At 36.0% G+C, this 23264-nt stretch overlaps 1 pseudogene across 1 annotated transcript; it reads right to left on the bottom strand.

The window, feature by feature from the left end:
* Window positions 1–149: 149 nt before the first annotated feature.
* On the bottom strand, window positions 150–7715 carry LOC110008006 (histone-lysine N-methyltransferase ASHR1-like; annotated as a pseudogene). Its single transcript, XR_016053971.1, has 11 exons — window positions 7691–7715; window positions 7303–7421; window positions 5875–5969; window positions 5625–5706; window positions 5394–5498; window positions 5009–5103; window positions 4777–4901; window positions 4388–4482; window positions 3882–3951; window positions 2911–2974; window positions 150–744 (listed from the first exon to the last, which is right to left on the bottom strand). The product of XR_016053971.1 is annotated as a histone-lysine N-methyltransferase ASHR1-like (transcript).
* Between the last annotated feature and the right edge of the window lie 15549 nt (window positions 7716–23264).

The following is a 23264-nucleotide window of genomic DNA, read 5'->3' on the forward strand; positions in this document are numbered from 1 at the left end:
TCTTCTCTACATGGAGGTCACAATTATTCTTGCCCTTAAAATTTCAAAATAGGTGGTTGTAAGAGTGTCATTCAATAGACATAAAGTCCCAAAAAAAAAAAGGAATGTCTACAGACTATTTAGCTTTTGTACATAAGAAATCAAAATCATTCCTACTCAAAGATGGGCAATACTGCATTTGCGCCTTCGCCATCCTATAAACAAGATGGGCATGCAAGAAAGTCGAACCTACACGAACAGGACATACCACATGGTATGCCCACTTACTCCCAACTATGGTACATTTAGTTGAATGGTGATGACCCAATTGACTATGGTCTTGAATAGTTCATTTGATTAAAGTACATTTTCCTGGAAATATAAATAGAACAATTTCTCATAACCTGTATATCAGCATATTACACACGACATGATATGGGCTTCAGACACAGCAGTCCTGAGAAATACATAACGGTGGCAGCATATATAAACCACATCTGTTGTGTCATTCAACTACACCGCACGAACGTGTATTGGTACCGTCGGATAAAAAGCCTTGTCAGGTCACATGCTTAATAGCTTTCATCTACACTGAGTTAGGGTTCAAAGTCACTGATGTGGCTTAAATGAGCAGTTTCAGCTCGTGCTTCCTCCAGCAGGCACATAAGATCTCTTACTAGAGGGGTAGTTGCACCATGGGTAACCTTGAGTATATCCGCAGCCTTTGTTAAGGACTTCACTGCATTCAGAGTCTTCCCTAAAAACCTTTACATGATGAAACGTATCAGGAAGAAATAAAGGATGTTTCTGTGACCTTATAAAGAAATGTAACTAGTCATATAAACTAGCTGTAATCAGTATTTTCATATGCTTTTGGCACAATTTTTTTTTTTTTTGAAAGGTAGCTTTTTGCACAATATTTGCAAAAAAAATTAGAGTTGGTGATATATTGACTCATTTTGATGATTCACAAAACATGCATTGTGCTTCAACTCTATTTGTCATGATATTAGATGACTAGGAACCCAAAAGGTGTATATTTTACAACCCAAAAATAGCAAGTTCATTCGACAGATTCATAGGACAGTTTGTTCCTTCCTTTTCTTACAGACAATAGAGACGTACACTAATCACCATTTTCCCAAACTTACTAAATGGGAAATAATTTCTCAACTTTCCAAATCAAGCTTCTTGATTCTGAAAAGGATTACTATACTAATCCTGAACTTTTTGAGGAATCTTTAATCAATGGTTGTGAATGACTAATTTTTTTTAATCTTTTCGACCAAGCTTCCGTAAGAGCAAGTCAGAAAAAACAAATGGCCTTCATATGGGCCTAATGTACCGTAGATCACATGGAAATGGGAAATACTATACTTATTCCAGTTCACCTGGAAATGAGACATACGACGCTCGCATGGGTGCAAATGCACACATGAAAATGTCTATTAGAGCTCGTCATTTATATCACCTGGAAATAGAAAACTCACCATCTAAAAAAGGGAGACATCCGTGAAAATGTTCATCAGACAAAATACTGCATATAATCTCTACCATCCGTAACCAATGATGGATGGTGGAGATTAACTGCTCTTCCTCTTGAACAGAATCGCATACTTGTGTGGAAGCACCAGTCATCTCCACTTACCATTGTTTACAGACTTTGAGAATTATATATACCATTTTGATAGTTTACAGACACTGAGAATTATATCTACCATTTCCAGTGTTTACAGACTCTCAGAATTATACGTACCATACTAGTAACATACTACAAGCATTACATGTACGCCCAAAGTTCTAACTGGACCAACTTAAAATCAAATAAAATTAGTCTTTATTGAGTTATTTTAGGAATTAAAACAGTGCTTCCCATAGGGGAAGTGTCACAATTTGGTAAACGATTGACCATACTACTAGCCATAGCATTTCCCATAGGGGAAGTGTCACAATTTGGTAAACGATTGACCATACTAGCCATAGTTATCAGATAGAGCAGTCCACCGAATCGGTGAGGGCAGTAGTGCAAATCAAAACCGATTTAACTGTTGATTGGACTGTTTGGGCCAGATTTTAGAAAAGAAGAAGAAGCTGAAGAACCATCATCATCATCATCATCAAAGCCTTATCCGAATCATTTGGGGTCGGCTATACGAATCTTGTTATGTCATTCGACTCTATCAAAGGCCATACCCTCAGTATGACTATAAATGCCCATATTCTCACCACTTCCATCCATGTCCTTTTGGGCCTTTCCCTTACCCTTTTAGAGTGTTCCACTTGAACAAAATCACACCTTCTAATCGATGTTGGATTGGGTATCCGCTGCACATGCCCAGTCCACCTAAGTCTACTTTCCCTAATCTTGTTGCCTATTGGAGCCACCCCTAAGTTCTCTCAAATATATTCATTTCGAACTCCATTCTTTCTTATCTTGCCACTCATCCATCTCAACATTCTCATCACGGCATAAGAAAATTAAGAATATTAGTTCAAAAATATGAAATATATCAGAAAACATTTTTCAACTTTATTTAGGAAATCAAATCAATCAAAACCCAAAAGGTTTGTGTTAGCCATGATCGGTCAAGGCACTGATCAGTGATCCGACTGGTTAGACTGGGTGATTCGGCCCGGTGTTGATAACTTTGCTACCAGCACACATGTATAGACAAATGCACAAAGAAAGTTATTGACCACCTTAAATTCCAGCAGCATAAATTTTCAGGCCTTTTTTGATATAACTAATGAACACACATTTACATTTCATTTTGTTATTTTACCCAAATTGGGAGGTGTCTCGAAATAGAGAAGTTTTGATAAATCTGGGCATTTTTGATAAATCTGGGCATTTTTAGGCTCAAAAGTGTTAGTTCCAAACAAAATTAGCAATGTAGACTCGGCCAGATGGACTGACTACGAAAAACTAACCATTCAAGTTTCCCACATGTATAATATTGCAGTCCTAAAAGAGGATGGAATTCCGGATATGCCCCTACAATCAAACAAAACAAGGAAATTAGCAATTAAAAAGATAGCATTACTTATGCAACAAACTTTTAAGCAAGACTATAAGTAAACCCACAAAGAAGCATAATGAGTTTTTGAAAGGGGTTAGTGTCTACCCCTATTTATTTAGTAATTGCATCCAACCATGCAATTCACACTATAATTTTTACAACAGAAGTATTAACATGATGGGTAATGATTCAGTTACTAAGAAAGGGGGAGTAAACTACAGCCCCCTTTTCAAAAGGTAAGCCTTTCTTTGTGGGTTCAATTCTCAGCCATCCAATCCGAATGAATGGTCAGAAGAGCATCAGCCATAATGTCAGAAGTTATCTTTGATTGTTTAATCATGATCAGATGGCTCAGAGTATTTGGATTTTTAATCTTTTTTATATTATCATTTTAAGATAAAATTTGCAGCATTCCCCTCCTCACTGGGGAGCACGTAATAACAATAATATAAAAATATTTCGATAATAGAAAATGACCAAGATGCCCCAATAAGTTACAGGCATTGTTTATAGTCGAAAATATTTTTCTCATTTTATTTCGCGTGCCCTAGTGAGAAGGAGAAACTCCACAATATTATCTCAAAATGATTTGTAAGAAAAAAGACAAAAAAAAAAAACCCTAAAACTAGGCACATTAGGTGTGATGTTGTGAAGCTATCCCACCGGTCAATTTGAATTGGATGGCTAAGAATAGAAGTCACATATGTTTTTATATGTGGGTGGTGCCACATAGAAAGGTACCCCTTTCCTAAAAGTACAAAATAGAATCGTTCTTGTTAGGATATAATAGAGCAAGCCCAATCCATTCCATGAAATCACCATGCAGTCTTTGTCAAACATATAAGCAACAATATTCATAGGAAATTTCATAGCTTCACATACTTTGGTAAACAGGAATAGTTAATTGGCAATATCTTCATGCTTCTTCGCAGTCCTTTAGCTCCATCAGTATCTGTGGGCATATCAAAATTAACGTAAGTTATTAAGTCCAACAAGAAAATAAAAGGTTACGTCACACTAACAAGAATGAGAATAATACAAAAAATGATAAATCAATGAGTAATTAAAATGAGTTGTAAGAATTAATAAAAATGAGTATCTATAAAAATAAGTTCTTTCTCTTTGATAACTAAGTACTGATTCAAGAATCAAGAATGACAATAAAATAAATCAAACAAGGGAGTAATGACTAGCTTCTCTTTCGTTTATAGGTACAAGAAATCAATATATTTTTATGTTGCAGCTGTTAGATGGATATTGACCATGTTTTTATGAATGAAGCTAAGCCATTGCCATTTGGAACTATGCTTAATTCATAGTTAAATTATATTAACAACTTAATAACTGATGAAAAGATATAAAAGGAATAACCAATAAAGGACTGGTACCATTACAAGGGTCTCCCGAGTTCGCATCAAACCAATTGAGAGTGGATGGTATAGTTCCATTTGTTGTTGATCAATGATCCGATACAAATTGCAAGTTCAGAATACTCTGATTTGGTCAAGGGGTCAACATTCCAGTGCATGATCTTGGCTTTCATTCTCATCACACAAAGTTCCAGACACAATGACTTTTATCAAGTGAAACACTGTATGTGTGTGCATGTGTGTGTATATATATATAGCAGGAGTATATACTTATCAAATACAATGACAAACAATTTTATCAATTGGAAGATCGCAACAGATAGTTCAGCGTAAAAAGAATATAGGAAGTTATAGTAGTATCTTATATTAATGAGATTAATAAATCTATTAACTTTCAAAAAGGATACTTCCAGAGGAGACGAATTTAGAAGCATAATCTAGTTTCTCTTCCACTTCTTCTTTCCTCTTTCTTGTCTTGCACTCATTGCTAAGAAGTCCACAACGTTGACAAGTAAAATTCTTACCATCTGCACTGGATCATAACATAACCAGGAAAAGTACTAGATGTCAACCATGGGAAAAAAAGCTTAGCCATATTTAATGAAGCTGCTTAGCATTTTAATAAGTCATTTTTATTACCTACAGGGATTTGGTAGCAGAAAACCATCACACTGGTCATTTATGCATCTAAAACCTTCCAAAAGGGCACTCTCTTTCAAGTCATCATCAGAGCCCTTCAATATTGAAGCCACAAGTCATTTGCATCCATCCATGAATCAGGAAAATTGTTAGGACAGCGCATTGTACAGTTCATCTTGACAATGGATGGCTGAGGTTACATTCAGCATCTTGACAACCATCCATTGTAAACAACAAATTGTAGAGATGAACTTCTACTCTTTCAAGCAGCAGAGATCTTGACAATGGATAGTTGAGGTAACATACAGCATATCGCTTGCATGCTGCATTTATCATGGTATACTTCCATAAAAGTGTGCAAGCAACAAGAACGGTAAAATTATACCACTTTAATGCAACGTAAAGACGTGCAATTGAAGAGGTATTGCTCTTTGAGAGCCTTCCTCCGAGTCTCAGTGCTTCCAGCAATTTCAATGTAACTTATCAGGACCTTATGAGACAATTATAAATGAAAAAGTTAGGCAAAGAGCAACTAAAGAAGTTAAATAATACAGCACATAATGCACTAAACTAAAGGTATGCAAACATATATAAGTAAATGCGTAAAGTCTCATACCTCAGCACCTTTAGGTATAGCTTCCATAGCACGAATTACTGCTAACTTTCCTTCAAATAGAAGTACCGAGTTTGGTGCGCAGCTGCAACTCCAAGTAATTCAGCCAAGAAAACTATATCCAATAAGGTAACAATGGCTTTTTTGAATGAAACAAGAAAAAAAAAAGGATCACGAAAAGAGGTTATAAAGCTAAAGAAAGATATTATCCTCTAATATGGATCAATCGTCAAACAACAAATGTTATCATTACCTATGGTTTATGATAGAAATCACAGGATATATCCCTGTTCCCAAGGGTCTCAGTTCACTGTCACAAATTGTATGGGCATTGCACACCAACTGCAAGAAAGGGAAGTAGGGTCAAGAACATTTCAGTAAAACAACCAAGTCTTCTTCACCTACATTCATACAACTTCAATCAAGAGAAAGAAATTAAGGCTACATTAAATCTTCTATCATTTTAGATATGTATCGATGCAGTCCTGCAAATGTCAACTCCAGCACATGATTTTTTTATTTTATTTTTTTACCATTCACGAGTACTGTTCAAGGGTATTGTTCATGAATTAGTGTTCATAGGGGTATTTCTGAAATTTTAAATATTGTTTAGGGGTGTTATGGAGTTTTCTAGAATTGTTTGGAATTTATTAATTAGTAAGAGTAGTTTGGTGTTTTATTATAACTTAAGGTTTAAAAGAGTAGCTATTTAAAACTTTGTAAAGTGGTTAGCAAGTAGTTGCTGATGTTATCATTGTAGATAGATTTTTTTGCATTGAAGCCTTTTGAGCTTTGCTTTTATTGAATCTATCGAATTTCAAGTCCTAGTTTCTCTTCGATATTGTCCATCCAAACTTTGTGCTTCGTCAATTCAGAGCCAATTGATTTTCTCCACACACTATGTGATGCAGGAAAACTCAAAGAAACATAGAAAAATCAGCAAGAAGCACCTTGACACAAGCAATTTTGGAGAAACCCTAAGGCTTTCTCCCACCTAAGGGTCAAGCCTTAGGCTTCTTTTACAAGACAAAATCTTTCTTTTCTTAAAGAGGAATACATGAATAACTCTCCAGCCCATCAATGCCCTAATTTAAATTGAAAATTTATTGTTTTCGACAATACTTGTTCATACAATTAACTTTTAACCAAAAGGTCCTAACTTAAGTATGAATTTCATAACGATAGTTTTACCCCTGTGAATAGTACCCATGAACAGTATTCATGAATAAACTTTTCTCATGAAATAAATAAAAATATTATAAAAACCCTAGAATCCCTAAAAAAAACTAAAAATCCTAAAAATAAGCCCTAAAAGCAAACTATAATATACATCCATTAAAGTTGAACAAAAATAAAGAATAAGAATATTTTTTCCCTCCTCTATCATTCTCCTTTGGTTGGAGAAAATGTATCCTCGAGTTTTGAAGTGCGCCAAAATGAAATTGACGTTAACTCGACAACATTCTTCAACTCGAATATTGTAAACATGAACCTGGGACTTACGGGTTACAACACTGATAAAAACACGAAGATTATGCATTGAAACTAAGAAACCCTCGAGGAAAGGTCACTGTATGTCGATAGAATATTTTTAATCACATAAACTTGTTGAAATTGTATCACTTCAGCCATGTAACCCGTAACCCTGCTGAATTTGCTCAGGCTCAGCTCTAGGACATACCACGAGTGCATCTTTGATATCAGCGATTAAACCAACAACTTCACCCTCTTCCAAAATATCTTCACCATCATCGTGATCCTTATCAAAGATCGGATCTCCTAAACGATCTTGTTGTTCATCTGAGTATATATCGAAGATTGGTGGTGAATCCCAGTCTACAACTTACTGATTTTTTATGCAATATGTGTCAAAAAAACATATCATCCTTTAAATTGAAAATCCTAGAGTGATGAACCGTCTAGGTATCTAGTCGTTGTCCTCATCACTCGACTCCACACGCGGAGAGTAAAAGTGAAAAGGATTGTACTCAAGATTCTCTTGGGCTAAAAGATCATTGTTTTGCCCCTTATTGAGGCTCGCGAACTACCACACTAGCTACTGTACTTACCTCTCAAGTTCCTCAATTCTGTCATCTATGGGATCACAGAGTGGATCTACGAAAATCCGCATTTTAAGACCCCTTTTTACGGCCATTGGTTTGCCGAAATCACAAATCCTAGGCAAATAATCAACGAAAATTGCTGAAATCCCAAAACAACATATATGTTGTTTTGGGAAAACCTTAGCCAATATCAACAAACCCTAGACCCCACTATAACTTTCCCTCTTTGTTGTTGACCTAGGGCACCAAAGAAAGTGGTTCTACAGTAACTCCATATGTGTATTGCTACGGTAACTTCCATACTTACTATAATAACTTCTATGAAGATCATGGGCTCTGATACTTGATGCAGAAAAACTCGAAGAAACACAGAAAAATCAGCAAGCAGCACCCTGACATCAGCAATTTTAGATAAACATGACTCTCCGACCCATCCATGCCCTTATTTATATTGAAAAATTATTATTTTGGACAATATTTATCCATACAATTAGCTATTGACCAAAAGGTCCTAACTTAAGTATAAATTTCATAATGACAGACTTGTGAATAGTACTAATGAAATAAATAAACAAACTATAAAAACCCTAAAATCCCTAAAAACAACTAAAAACCCTAGAAATAAGCCCTAAAAACAAACTATAACATACATCCTTTAAAGTTGAACAAAATTAAAGAATCAGAACATTTTTTCCCTCCATCACCATGGCATTCAGCTTCTTTGGAAACACGAGGATGGCTGCACAAGAGTTGCGAGGAAGTGACCATGTGAGAGGATGTCGCGGTCGAGACACCGGAGTTAGACCCATGATGGCAGCTTTGGAGCCTATTCTTCAGAGATTTGACACAGTGGCTTCCGAGGTGCGCCAGTTCAGAGACATCACCCAGAATTGTGCCAACAAAGGGGTGAGCAAAGGTGATCACTTGCGTCCCCAATGTTTAAGATGTAGACCAAATCTGAATTCAGAGGATGCTTCAGATAGAGATAGTTTGGGATCATATAGGTTACTGGCAAGACACCCTATACCATTTGAGGATCGGTAGGTTCAAGCACTTGAAGGCTCTGAACAAAGTATTAGGGTTGATGTTCCTGATTTTAGCGGGAGACTACAGTCAAATGACTTCCTTGACTGGCTTGAAAGTGTCAAAACAAATTTTTCCAATAGAATGATATGGCATAGCATAAAAAGATTATTGGTACTAGGTTAAAAGGTCATGTTTTGTTGTGATGGCATCAAATATAAGTTAATCACACAAGAAAAGAAAAGTAAATGGCCATGAAGTAGGGAGAAGTTGAAAAGGCATTTAAAGGGAAAATTTCTTCCACAACTTTATGCAAGATTTACCAACACTCCATCGATTACAATATGATTTATTGGTACTAGGTTCAAAGGTCGTGCTTTGTCGTCATGCCATCAAATACAAGTTGATCACACAAGAAAAGGAAAGTAAAAGGCCCTGAAGTAGGGAGACGATGAAAAGGCATTTAAAAGGAAAATTTCTTCAACAAATTTTATGCAAGATCTTTACCAACACTCCATCGATTACGGCGGAAAGATGGTGCAATACAGGATTATATGGAAGCCTTCTATCAGTTATTGAATCGGAATGATATTCGTGAAAAGTACTTGTGAATAGTACTATTGAAATAAATAAGAAAACTATAAAAACTCTAGAATCCCTAAAAATAACTAAAAACCCTACAAATAAGCCCTAAGAACAAACTATAACATACATCCTTTAAAGTTGAACAAAATTAAAGAATAAGAACATTTTTTCCCTCCATCACCATGGCATTCAGTTTCTTCGGAAACACGAGGATGGCTGCACAAGAGTTGGAAGGAAGTGACCATGTGATAGGATGTCGCGGTTGAGACACCGGAGTTAGACCCATGATGGCAGCTTTGGAGGCTATTCTTCAGAGATTTGACACAGTGGCTTCCAAGGTGCGCCAGTTCAGAGACATCACCCAGAATTGTGCCAACAAAGGGGCGAGCAAAGGTGATCACTTGCGTCCCCAATGTTTAATATGTAGACCAAATCTGAATTCAGAGGATGCTTCAGACAGAGATAGTCTGGGATCATATAGGTTACTGGCAAGACACCCTATACCATTTGAGCATCGGTAGGTTCAAGCACTTGAAGGCTCTGAACAAAGTATTAGCGTTGATGTTCCTGATTTTAGCGGGAGATTACGGTCAAATGACTGGCTTGAAAGTGTCAAAAAAAAATTTTCCAATGGAATGATATGGCAGAGCATAAAAAGATTATTGGTACTAGGTTAAAAGGTCATGCTTTGTTGTGATGGCATCAAATATAAGTTAATCACACAAGAAAAGAAAAGTAAAAGGCCCTGAAGTAGGGAGAAGTCGAAAAGGCATTTGAAGGGAAAATTTCTTCCACAATTTTATGCAAGATCTTTACCAACACTCCATCGATTACAATATGATTTATTGGTACTAGGTTCAAAGGTCATGCTTTGTCGTCATGCCATCAAATACAAGTTGATCACACAAGAAAAGGAAAGTAAAAGGCTCTGAAGTAGGGAGACGATGAAAAGGCATTTGAAAGGAAAATTTCTTCCAGAAATTTTATGCAAGATCTTTACCAACACTCCATCGATTACGGCGGAAACATGGTGCCATACAGGATTATATGGAAGCCTTCTATCAGTTATTGAATCGGAATGATATTCGAGAGACGGCTAACAAGCTGATTGCAAGATATACCAGTGGGCTACGTGTTGCAATATAAGATGAGTTGTCCCTGCATCAGATTTTTATTTTGGATCAAGCTTATTAACTCGCTTTGAAGACTGAGACCAAGATAACAGATCTGGGGCCCAAGTGCTTGTAAATAAGCAAGTAGCCACAACAAAGTCCAAAGAGGTATTGAGGTCAAGGTGTAACCAGTCCCATGGTGTGGAAGGGGGTCGATTTAAGGACCAAACCGACCAATGCAGGACTAGTACAACAGTCCCCAAACAACGGTAAATCAGGAACATGGTTCAAGCGTGGTGAGCTGGGACATAGGTCTTATGATTGCCAGAAGCGCCAAGCTGGCATCCACTAGCAAGAGAAATCTACTGAAAGTAAGTACTGAAAGTAATGGGGAGAAAAACGTGCACACCGATGAAGGGAGTGATGCTGATATCGAGGGAGGTGAAGAAAACACATACCCCAATGACAGCAAGCTCTTAGTGATTCAACCTACACTAGCTACACCCAAGGTTGTTCACAAGCCATGGCTGTGCCTAATATTTTTCGCACAAGATGCACATAGCATATGCCAAAACACTAGGGACGTTATGCAGGCACCCAATCTATATTTCAAAGACGTTTGGCTTCATGGTGTTCCAAAAACTGCACGTTTTATAAGCCACTTATGGAGGACAAAACTGTAGTTCAGCAGTGTATACCATCCTCAAATAGATGGTCAAATAGAGGGAATTAACAGGAGTTTGGGCAATCTTTTACGCTGTTTCACAAAGAGAACGACCACAATAGAGGGATTTGTTCTTCTCATGCTCAGTTTTTGTATAACAATGCTAAAAATAGAACCACGAGGAGATAACCTTTTGAAGTAGTTTACGGCAGGGACACAAAAAAGTATGAGATCTGGTGAATTTGCCTGATATGGAGCGAGTTAGCAATTATGCAAAGGCTTAAGAGGAATACTGTAACAATCCTAAAATTTTAAAAAAAAAAAAAAAACGGAGAAAATATGCTTTTAAATAGGTGATGTTCTGTTTGAATATGATGGTCCTTGAGGACCATCACTATTTTCAAAAGATTTGCCTTTGCCTTTTTTCTTTTGCCTGCTTTTGCCTCCTGCTGCTTGCAGCCGGCAACGTCCTTTAGCGGACGTGGTTTTCGTACGATAAAAGTCTGCTTTTAACGCGACACCTCAAGCATGAGGTAGAGCGTAATAAAACAATATAATAATACGTTATTTAAATAGGGGATGTGAGCACTCCCACCCTAAAACAAATTTTTGAGATCTCTCTCTCTGGTCGAAACATAGTGAACTTCTCTCTCGAACCGAAATTTTTTATCGGAAGCTCCCTCTCAAATAATTGTGGGTAAGTGACATCGTCTTTCTGAAAAATAGTCTATTTTTAATAAATAGTGATATTTCCGTCTAGGAGCTTTATTTTATCAGTTTTATGTGTAAGTGACCTCATTGTCTCGAAAAATAATCCATTCTTTTTAAAAATAAAATGAAATAATTATTTCTGCTTATTATCATGAATTTTAGAGGCTATAAATTTTATGCGCACGTGACCTCATTATCTTGAAAAATAATCTTTTTAATAAACATTGTGATATTTTATCTATGTTAGAAATTTTGAATGCTGTAAATTAGAAAAATAAATTTATTTATTTTTCTTGTCTATTGTTAGAAATAAATGTGATATTTCTGCTTTTAGTAAAATTGTGATATTTCTTTCTACTGTTTTGAATATTTAGACATTGAAAAATTCATGTGCAAATGACTGCCTTATTATTTAAAAATTGACATTTTTGCAATTGATTATAGTATTGTTGTGAAATGTTTATTTGTGAATTGATATTCCATAAATTGTGATAATTCCGTATTCTTGAATTTTTATAAGAGTTTTTCTATACATATTAAATTGGCAATTATGCTAGAATGCCTTTACAAACTGCTACCTTTCTAAATTTGAGCCCAAAATATTTGATTGGTTATTTTTGAAATGTTATAGAGAGTGACTGTTATTAATGGTTTAAGTGAAATTCATATTAATGGGTTCAGTGATATGTTGAGTACATGATATTGCTGCTTTCGAATGTTTAAAGAGATTTAGAAATAATTTAAGTATGCAAGTGGACTCATCCGGTTCGCCGGTGAGGTATAATTGGACCTATCTGGGACGCCGGTAGGGTTTGAGTGGACTCATCCGGTACGCCGGTGAGGTATAAGTGGACCTGCAGGGATTAAGTGGACCTATCTGGGACGCCGATAGGGATTAAGTGGACCCATCATGACGCTGATGGGGTATATAGGTGACCTACTTGGGACGCCAGTAGGGTATTTTGTGAAATTTTTTGATTTATGTACTGTCGTTAAAAGTGTTATAAGCATTTCAATTACTCGGATTATACTTAATTATGCATTTATTGAAAGTGAAACTATTGATGCATTTCTGTTAATAGATCTCATTTTGGAAAATATTGATATCTTTCAATCATGATTATTTTTAGGATTATGATGATCACTTACTGAGTAGCCAAACTCATCAAACTATGGTAAACATTTTTTCACGATAACTACGGATTCATTTTGAGTGCTTGTCAAGATCAACCTTGGAAGATACTGTTGTTGTGCTAGCTTTCTTTATTTACTATGTAAGACCTCGCCACTGTAAATTTGTCCTATCAATAGATGTATATATGTTTTGTCCGTCACATCTCAGGAATAATAGTATTGTAAATTCTTGGGGTGTGACAAATATGGTATCAGAGCAATAGGTTTAAGATCCTTAGGAAATTTAAAAAGAATGTACTTAAAATCGTATTTATTGTGTGTACAGACCGGGATAAAGTCAGTATCCAGAATAGCTGAAGCCAATATGGTAGGAATTCACAAAGCTTTGGAAAATATGGTTGCTCTAATGCAACATCAGATGGAAAACAACAATCCACCCAGGCAGTCAGTTACAGGAAATGGTGGGAGCAATATCGAACAATTTAAGAAATTAAACCCACCTTCTTTTAAGGGTGCTGTAAACCCACTGGAAGCCGAGGGATGGATTATGCAACTGGAAAAAATATTCGAGGTTATGGAATGTCTTGATGGTAGGAAGGTGGCCTTGGCAGTTTTTATGTTAGAAGGTGGGGCACAACACTGGTGGCGAATGGCAAAAGGAGTATTGGTAAAAGAAAATAAAACCTTGACTTGGGAAGTATTTCTAGAGGCATTTAATGAAAAATATTTCCCAGATTTTATTCGAGACAAAAAAGAAATAGAATTTCTAGAATTAATCCAAGGAAATAAGACAGTAGCACAGTCCGAGGCCAAGTTTACTGAATTGGCCAGGTTTGCACCGCATATGATTAATAATGAGGCAAGAAAGGTGAAGAAATTTGAAAGGGGTCTCAGGCCAGCTATTAGAAGCAGAATATCAGTCTTGAAATTAAGAACTTATGCTGAAATAGTGGATCGTGCCCAAATTGTCGAAAAAGATTTTGAAGATTACCAAAAGACGAAAAATCAGAACAGTCATGTTAGACCTACATCATCTAATCGACAACAGTTTGAAAGGCCAAACAGGAAGCCAAGGCCCTCGCCATTTCAAAACCCAATAGAACCATGTAGAAAATGTGGGAAAAATCATGGATCAAGCCCTTGTTATTGGAATACCGGAGCCTGTTTTAAATGTGGAAAATTGGGACACCAAATTAAACAATGTCCTAGCTTACAGACACAACAGCTTCCAAAGCAGGGAGAGATAGCTCCGAAGCCTCAGATGAAGGGAAGAGTATTTGCGATTACCAAGCAAGACGCTCAAGCCTCAAAATCAGTGATCCAAGGTACTCGTACTATCTTTCAAAAAGTAGCTCATGTTTTGATTGATCCTGGATCTACTCATTCATTTGTGTCACAACACTTCGCATGCCACTTAAAGGTAGAACCAGAACAATTAGAATACATTCTAGAGGTAGCCACACCGATGTGAGATTCAATTAACACCAATATAATGTACAAATCATGTGTAATAAAGATAGAAGAAAAGGAATTGTTGGTTGATTTAATACTCCTGGAAATTCAAGATTTTGATGTAATCTTAGGCATGGATTGGCTCTCTGCATACCATGCAAGTATTGATTGTTATAAGAAAATTGTTACCTTTAGTATTCCGAATCAACCAGTATTTTACTTCAATGGTGTCAAAGAAGACTACCCATCATATTTAATCTCTTGTATTCGAGCTAATCGCCTCCTTCGAAAAGGGAGTCAAGGCTTTCTTGCCTATATCAAAGAAGATAGGAAGGAAGAAATAAATTTGGATACCACTCCGGTTATCCGAGAATTTCCCGACGTTTTTCCTAAAGAATTGCCAGGATTACCGCCTGACAGGGAAATTGAATTCTCCATTGAATTATTGCCAGGGGTAGCACCAATTTCTAAGGCACCTTACAGAATGGCTCCTGCAGAACTTAAAGAACTGAAACAACAATTGGAATAATTATTAGATAAAGGTTTTATCAGGCCTAGTGTGTCACCTTGGGGTGCTCCAGTACTGTTTGTCAAAAAGAGAGATGGGACTATGAGATTGTGTATTGATTATAGACAGTTGAACCAAGTGACAGTGAAAAATAAGTATCCATTACCTAGGATTGATGATTTATTTGATCAATTACAAGGATCACAAGTGTTTTAAAAAATTGATCTTAGATCTGGATACCATCAGCTTAAGATTAAAAGTGAAGATGTACTCAAGACAGCTTTTAGAACAAGGTATGGCCATTATGAATTTTTAGTCATGCCTTTTGGATTAACCAATGCACCAGCTGCATTTATGGATTTGCTGAATCGGATCTTTAAGCCCTTTTTGGATAAATTTATTGTGGTATTCATCGATGATATTTTAATTTATTCCAAGAATCAGAAGGAACATGAGCAGCATGTAAGAATAGTATTGCAAATATTAAGAGAGAAGAAATTGTATGCCAAACTTAGTAAATGTGAATTTTGGCTTGAACAAGTGACATTTTTAGGACATGTCATATCAAAGGAAGGTCTATCAGTTGATCCTTCAAAGGTTGAAGCCGTTGTTAATTGGAAACAACCAAGTAATGTGACTGAAGTCCGAAGCTTTTTGGGATTGGCAGGATATTACAGAAAATTTGTAGAAGGATTTTCTCGAATCGCAATCCCATTGACTCGATTGACACAGAAAAATGTCAAATTTGAGTGGACAAGTGAATGTGAGGAGAGTTTTCAAGAATTAAAAGTTCGATTAACTTCAGCACCTATTTTAACTATTCCTGAGGGGAGTGGGGGATTTGTGATTTATAGTGATGCTTCACATAAAGGTTTGGGCTGTGTATTAATGTAATATGGGAAAGTAGTGGCATATGCATCCAGACAGTTGAAAGAATATGAGAAAAAATATCCAATTCATGATTTGGAGCTAGCTGCAATAGTATTCGCTTTGAAAATATGGAGGCATTATCTATATGGTGAGCATATCGTAATATACACGGATCATAAGAGTTTGAAATACCTTTTCTCTCAGAAGGATTTAAATATGCGGCAGATAAGATGGATGGATTTCTTAAAAGATTATGATTGTACAATCCATTATCATTCAGGAAAAGCTAACGTTGTGGCCGACGCTCTAAGTAGAAAATCTACGGGAGTCTTAGCTCATCTAATGAGCCAAGAAATGCGATTGTTAGAGGAAATAGTGGATTGGCATCCAACTCCGTCCATTAATGGTGTGGTAAGTATGATTGCCAATATTAAGGCGGAACCCCAATTAATCCAACAGATTCGATTGGCACAAAAGAAAGACTATCAGCTTATAACAATTATAGAAGAGGTGAAGCAAGGAAAGAGAGATGAATTCTCTATATGTAGTGAGGATTTGCTAAGATTCAAAGGTCGGGTTTGTGTCCCGAATGATGAGAGTGTAAAGAAAGCTATCTTAGAAGAAGCACATCATTCTCGTTATACGATACATCCCGGAAGTATTAAAATGTATCAAGACCTGAAGAAAACCTTTTGGTGGAATAATATGAAAAAAGAGGTAGCACTATTTGTGTCTACATGCCTAACATGCCAGCAAGTAAAAGCTGAACATCAAAGGCCCGCTGGGTTGTTGCAGCCTTTACTGGTGCCAGAATGGAAATGGGAGCACATCTCTATGGATTTTGTCTCTGGCTTGCCTAGAACAAATTCAGGACATGATAGCATTTGGGTCATTGTGGACCGGTTAACCAAAGCTGCCCACTTTCTACCGATTCGCACGACGTAAACTTTGGATCGACTGGCTCAGCTGTACATTAAGGAAATAGTGCGGTTGCATGGAGTTCCTGTTAGTATTGTATCGGACAGGGATACTCGGTTTACTTCTAAATTTTGAGCTAGACTACAGTCAGCCATGGGGACGAGACTCGCCTTTAGTACTGCCTTTCACCCCCAAACTAATGGACAATCGGAGAGGACCATCCAAACCTTGGAAGATATGCTGAGGGCCTGTGTTATTGAGCTTACAGGAAGCTGGGATGACCATTTACCCCTGATTGAGTTTGCTTATAATAATAGCTTCCAAGCCAGTATTCAAATGGCACCATATGAAGCCCTGTATGGAAGAAAATGCAGGTCACCCATATGTTGGGACGAGGTTGGTGAAAGAAAGCTTTTGGGGCCAGAAATTGTCCAGATAACCACAGATAAAATAGCATTAATTCGTGAAAGGCTCAGGAAAGCTCAGTGTCGGCAAAAGAGTTATGCCGATAACCGAAAGACAGATCTTGAATTTGAGGAAGGTGATCGAGTTTTCCTAAAGATCTCACCAATAAAGGGATTATGAGATTCGGCAAGAAAGAAAAGTTGAGCCCACGTTACATCGGACCATTTGAAATCCTGGAAAGAATCGGAGGTGTCGCTTATAGACTTGCCTTACCACCCGAATTGACAAATGTCCATAATGTCTTTCATGTATCTTCACTACGAAAATATCAACCCGACCTATCCCATATCTTAAAATATGAACCTTTACCGATCAGGAAGGACCTATCCTTCATTGAGCAGCCAATTTTGATACTGGATAGAAGGGTGCAAGTGTTGCGTAACAAGGAGATTCCTTTAGTCCGTGTATTATGGCAGTACCATTCAAGAGAAGAGTCGACTTGGGAACGAGAAGACGAAATCAGAGAAAAATACCCCTATCTTTTTCAGTAATCAGGTACACAAATTTAGAGGACTAAATTTCTTTAAAGAGGGAAGAATGTAACAATCCTAAAATTTCAAAAAAAAAAAAAAAAAAAAAAAAAACGGAGAAAATATGCTTTTAAATAGGTGATGTTCTGTTTGAATATGATGGTCCTTGAGGACCATCACTATTTTCAAAAGATTTGCCTTTGCCTTTTTTCTTTTGCTTGCTTTTGCCTCCTGCTGCTTGCAGCTGGCAACGTCCTTTAGCAGACATGGTTTTCGTACTATAAAAGTCTGCTTTTAACGCGACACTTCAGGTATGAGGTAGAGCGTAATAAAACAATATAATAATACGTTATAAGAATTTAAATAGGGGATGTGAGCACTCCCACCCTAAAACAAATTTTTGAGATCTCTCTCTCTGGTCGAAACACAGTGAACTTCTCTCTCGAACCGAAATTTTTTATCGGAAGCTCCCTCTCAAATAATTGTGGGTAAGTGACATCGTCTTTTTAAAAAATAGTCTATTTTTAATAAATAGTGATATTTTCGTCTAGGAGCTTTATTTTATCAGTTTTATGTGTAAGTGACCTCATTGTCTCGAAAAATAATCCATTCTTTTTAAAAATAAAATGAAATAATTATTTCTGCTTATTATCATGAATTTTAGGCGCGATAAATTTTATGCGCACGTGACCTCATTATCTTGAAAAATAATCTTTTTAATAAAAATTGTGATATTTTATCTATGTTAGAAATTTTGAACGCTGTAAATTAGAAAAATAAATTTATTTATTTTTCTTGTCTATTGTTAGAAATAAGTGTGATATTTCTGCTTTTAGTAAATATGTGATATTTCTTTCTACTGTTTTGAATATTTAGACATTGAAAAATTCATGTGCAAATGACTGCCTTATTTTTAAAAAATTGACATTTTTGCAATTGATTATAGTATTGTTGTGAAATGTTTATTTGTGAATTGATATTCCATAAATTGTGATAATTCCGTATTCTTGAATTTTTATAAGAGTTTTTCTATACATATTAAATTGGCAATTATGCTAGAATGCCTTTACAAACTGCTACCTTTCTAAATTTGAGCCCAAAATATTTGATTGGTTATTTTTGAAATGTTATAGAGAGTGACTGTTATTAATGGTTTAAGTGAAATTCATATTAATGGATTCAGTGATATGTTGAGTACATGATATTGCTGCTTTCGAATGTTTAAAGAGATTTGGAAATAATTTAAGTATGCAAGTGGACTCATCCGGTTCGCCGGTGAGGTATAATTGGACCTATCTGGGACGCCGGTAGGGTTTAAGTGGACTCATCCGGTACGCCGGTGAGGTATAAGTGGACCTGCAGGGATTAAGTGGATCTATCTGGGACGCCGATAGGGATTAAGTGGACCCATCAGGACGCTGATGGGGTATATAGGTGACCTACTTGGGACGCCAGTAGGGTATTTTGTGAAATCCTTTGATTTATGTACTGCCGTTAAAAGTGTTATAAGCATTTCAATTACTCGGATTATACTTAATTATGCATTTATTGAAAGTGAAACTGTTGATGCATTTCTGTTAATAGATCTCATTTTGGAAAATATTGATATCTTTCAATCATGATTATTTTTAGGATTATGATGTTCACTTACTGAGTAGCCAAACTCATCAAACTATTGTAAACATTTTTTCACGATAACTACGGATTCATTTTGAGTGCTAGTCAAGATCAACCTTGGAAGATACTGTTATTGTGCTAGCTTTCTTTATTTACTATGTAAGACCTCGCCACTGTAAATTTGTCCTATCAATAGATGTATATATGTTTTGTCCGTCACATCTCAAGAATAATAGTATTGTAAATTCTTGGGGTGTGACAAATACATTCCAGACATCCAATAGGAGATGACTACAAGCTTAAGAGGAACGCAATGCATTACAAATAGTGATTGCCATAGGCACTGAAAAGAGTTTAATGAGGTGATTTAGTTATGGACTACCTACGAAAGGGGGGATTTCCTCAGAGACAGTACCATAAGCTGAAGATTCTGTGCATTGGACCTTGTCGCGTCCTTAATAGATTGGGAGAGAATGCATACAAACCAGAGCTTTTGGCAGGTTATGATATTTTGCCAATTTTTAACATTACACATCTATATGATTATCATGGTAGGCACAACAAAGCGATAGAGACTGATGGGTAAGACCAGTTGCCAGATATCAAGGCCAAGGTGTTTGATTATGTGCTTGACACAAGTATATTACCACGAGGCATGGATCATTTACGCAGTATCTTGTGCACTGAAAAGATAAATCTGCCCTAGATCTCAAAAGCAAACTCAGTTATAGAATTCAGAAACACATTCAAGTCCCCTATTTATTTTGAGAGAGAAATATATGTTACATGTGAATAACGATTGTAAAACTCAAGGAAAGATAATGGTTAAGAGTAATAATCTACATTATTTATTTAAATGGTTTTGTAGTTGCTACATATAGCCCTTCTATACTTCCTTTATTGTGCCTGAGAGTTGCCCTAAGGGAATTCATCACATTGCCAAGTACTACCAATGGTAAATTACTCACATTATTGATAACTTTATATTGGGCTTACCCACTCTTTATAGGGAAACCATATTATTTCATAATTAACAAAGCATCAAATTTGTGTTGTATTGTAATTGTTCTTGCACACAAAACACGTTTGTAGAGTTTGCACTAAGGATTGAAAAAACGTTGAGTCGACCAGAAATCGCCTCGATCGACTCGGGAATTGGACATCTCGTGCAGATTCATATGAAATACCGGAAACCAGATGATTCTAGAGTTGAAACGGCGATTTTCAAAAAAAATCGACGGCTCGCTACAGTAAATCGGCGAGTCGCTAAAGTGAATCGCCCTTGTGACACCATGATTGCTCTGATTTAAGCAATAACTTTTATTTTATTTTATTTTTTCTGTTTTTCTATTAAAAAGGTAAATTACATGGCCCCACCAATGCTTACGCCAACGTGTTCCATACATGGCCCCACTTACACGTGGCCCTTTTCACATCATCAACTAACATAATTCATTGGGTTGCTTCTTTTAAAGGGTCTCTTCATCCCACATCTCTTCGATGTGGGACAATTCTTATATATACACCTTTATCTTCTACTAACACTTGAGGTTTTAAATTAACATATTTGCCTTTTACATACGTTACAATGATGGTGTGCCCAAGGGTGTTCGCCCAACGGTGTACGCCCAATGGTAGTAATTAAGTTATATGATAAAAAAGAAAAGTTATTAAAACTAATAATTGGGTGCTCACCACCCCTATCTTTCACCAAAACAAATTTAAATTTACCTACCCAAATAAAACATTAAAACTCTATTAGGCTATTATCTCACGGGATTATTTCATTATATGATTATCAATTAATTAAGTAGTTAATTGAGATTAAAATTAGTACTTGCTCATAGGATATTAAAAAAACATAAAATAATACTAATTCTAGTTCATTTAATATTAAAAAATATTAGTTTAGAGGATATTTTAAGAGAGAAAAATAACACTACAACATACCACTTTAGAATTTATTTCTACATTGATAACCAAATCTTTCATTTTATTTATTTTAATTTATTTGCATTATAAATTATGTAATGTACTATTTTTTCTTACAGTTATCAATAATACATTTTAAATTAGATGATATTATAAGATATTTTGGATTTATTATTATTTGTATAATAAAATAACTATAAAATGTAAACCAACAATTTCAATTTCAATATATAATATTATAGTTAGTTAGGTTGTAATAATTTTGGATTATAGTTAGTTAGATTGGAATAATTTGGGTTTCTTTTTATCATATTAGGATTTTCCTTCCAATTCGAGATTTTTGTGGCCATTTTTTCATCGATTTAATCAATTCTTTATTGTAGTCTATGTATGATTATATACTTCATCCATGATAATTCTATGATTTTTCTTTGGTCTGATGTAAATATAATGGGTAACATAAGTACATACGGGGAAAGAACATCTAAATATTGGCATATTGATGAAAAAAATGAAAGTTAATAATGTAATACCCACATTTCTTATTGGATTCCTAAAAAACACCACTTATAATGAATTTTAATAATTTTTTTGGATTTTCTTTTGAGGCTAAATCCGACCGATTCGGCCAATTCCCCACCCGGATTGTCGATTCACCGATTCGGATGGGTTTTTCGGGTGCTTGATCCCGGGCACCATTCCGTTTTCTAAACCACTGGTTTGCACCATGGGAAGTCATGCATATAATCGCATACATATGTACAACATTGTCAGGATATAGTTGTAATTGCAAGGTCAGCTTGGATGACAATTAATCTTATCAGTAGTAGATTATCTTATCCAAAATTAATAAGATGCGGTTAGCATACTGGCCACAGAGTCACATGTAGAAATGCATGCCACTTAATAATTTAATTTCAAAATAGTATTTGATCCTAATTATTAAGAAATATATAATCTTTAACATGGAGATTATTAATATGTAAAAATAATTATATTTTAAAAACTAGAAATGATATTTTTTTGGGGAAAATATTTGAACCGTTGATTTTACTTTTTCTTTCAAGGACCATTACTCAAGGGACCTGGTCTTGGTGGACAGTGTAGATCTCCAGCCCGCATAGTAATAGGTGTGAGCATGGCCACACCAAACAATTATCCAAATTAATATAGTCTACACGATATTTTTTTAGGGAAAATAACGTATATATCCATTATATTTAGCATTATTACAGAATTAACTCCAAGTTTCGATTAATACATCTATACCCATTTTTTCAACTTCATAACACCTTTTTTTATAAAAAAAGACGGAGCTGCCCATTTTCGATTTTTCAAAAACTGAGATGTTTAAAGCTTTTGGTTTTTTAAAAATCGAACAGTAATTATTTTCGAATTTTGAAAATACGAATTTATATGTTTTTCAGTTCTTGAAAAACCGATAATAGGGGCCACCTAATTCTGGTTCAAGGGTTTAATGATTCATTTTGTGGATTTTCTCTCTCTAAACTCTGGTTTTTTTAGCTTCTTTCTCTGTGGGTAATGATGTGAGGAAGAGGATTGCCAAGAGAGGGGGTTGAGCAAGAGGGATAAATCTTCTTCTCTTTGGTCCAAGACCAATAATGGTGAAGAGAGAAAGATGGAAGTTATGGCTTTCAGTCTCCTCTGCGCTTTTCTCCTTTGTTGTTCTTCTTCCCTTGCAAGTAATAATGGAGCAGTGTTGTAGAGAGAGAGAGAGGGAGGATAAGATAAATGACAGAGCTTTGGGATTAGAGGCCCGTTTCCCTAATGTGCTTTTCTTCTCTCATATTCTTCTTCGTCTTTTGTTGTTCAAGTAATAATGGAGGGCAAGAAGTTTGCAATGTGAAGAGAGAGTGGAGGGCGGGTTAAATATGAGAGTTGAGATTGAGAGGGAGAAAGAGACAGAAAGAGAGAAGCCAGGGGTAGGGGCCCATAAATATAGAGTTGAGATTAGAAGCTCTCGCTCACTCGTTTCCCTTATAACTAGTTGTTGTGTGGAGGTTTCAACTAATCGCATGTGAAGAAGAAGGGGTGGGGCTAGCAAGGGCAGAGAAGGAGAGGTGGCGTGGCGGAGAGGAAGGGGCACTTGTGTAGGGGT

Source organism: Amborella trichopoda, chromosome 4 (assembly GCF_054954075.1).
Source record: "Amborella trichopoda isolate Santa Cruz 75 chromosome 4, AtrichopodaSantaCruz75HAP2 v2.0, whole genome shotgun sequence".
Taxonomy (NCBI): Eukaryota; Viridiplantae; Streptophyta; class Magnoliopsida; order Amborellales; family Amborellaceae; genus Amborella; species Amborella trichopoda.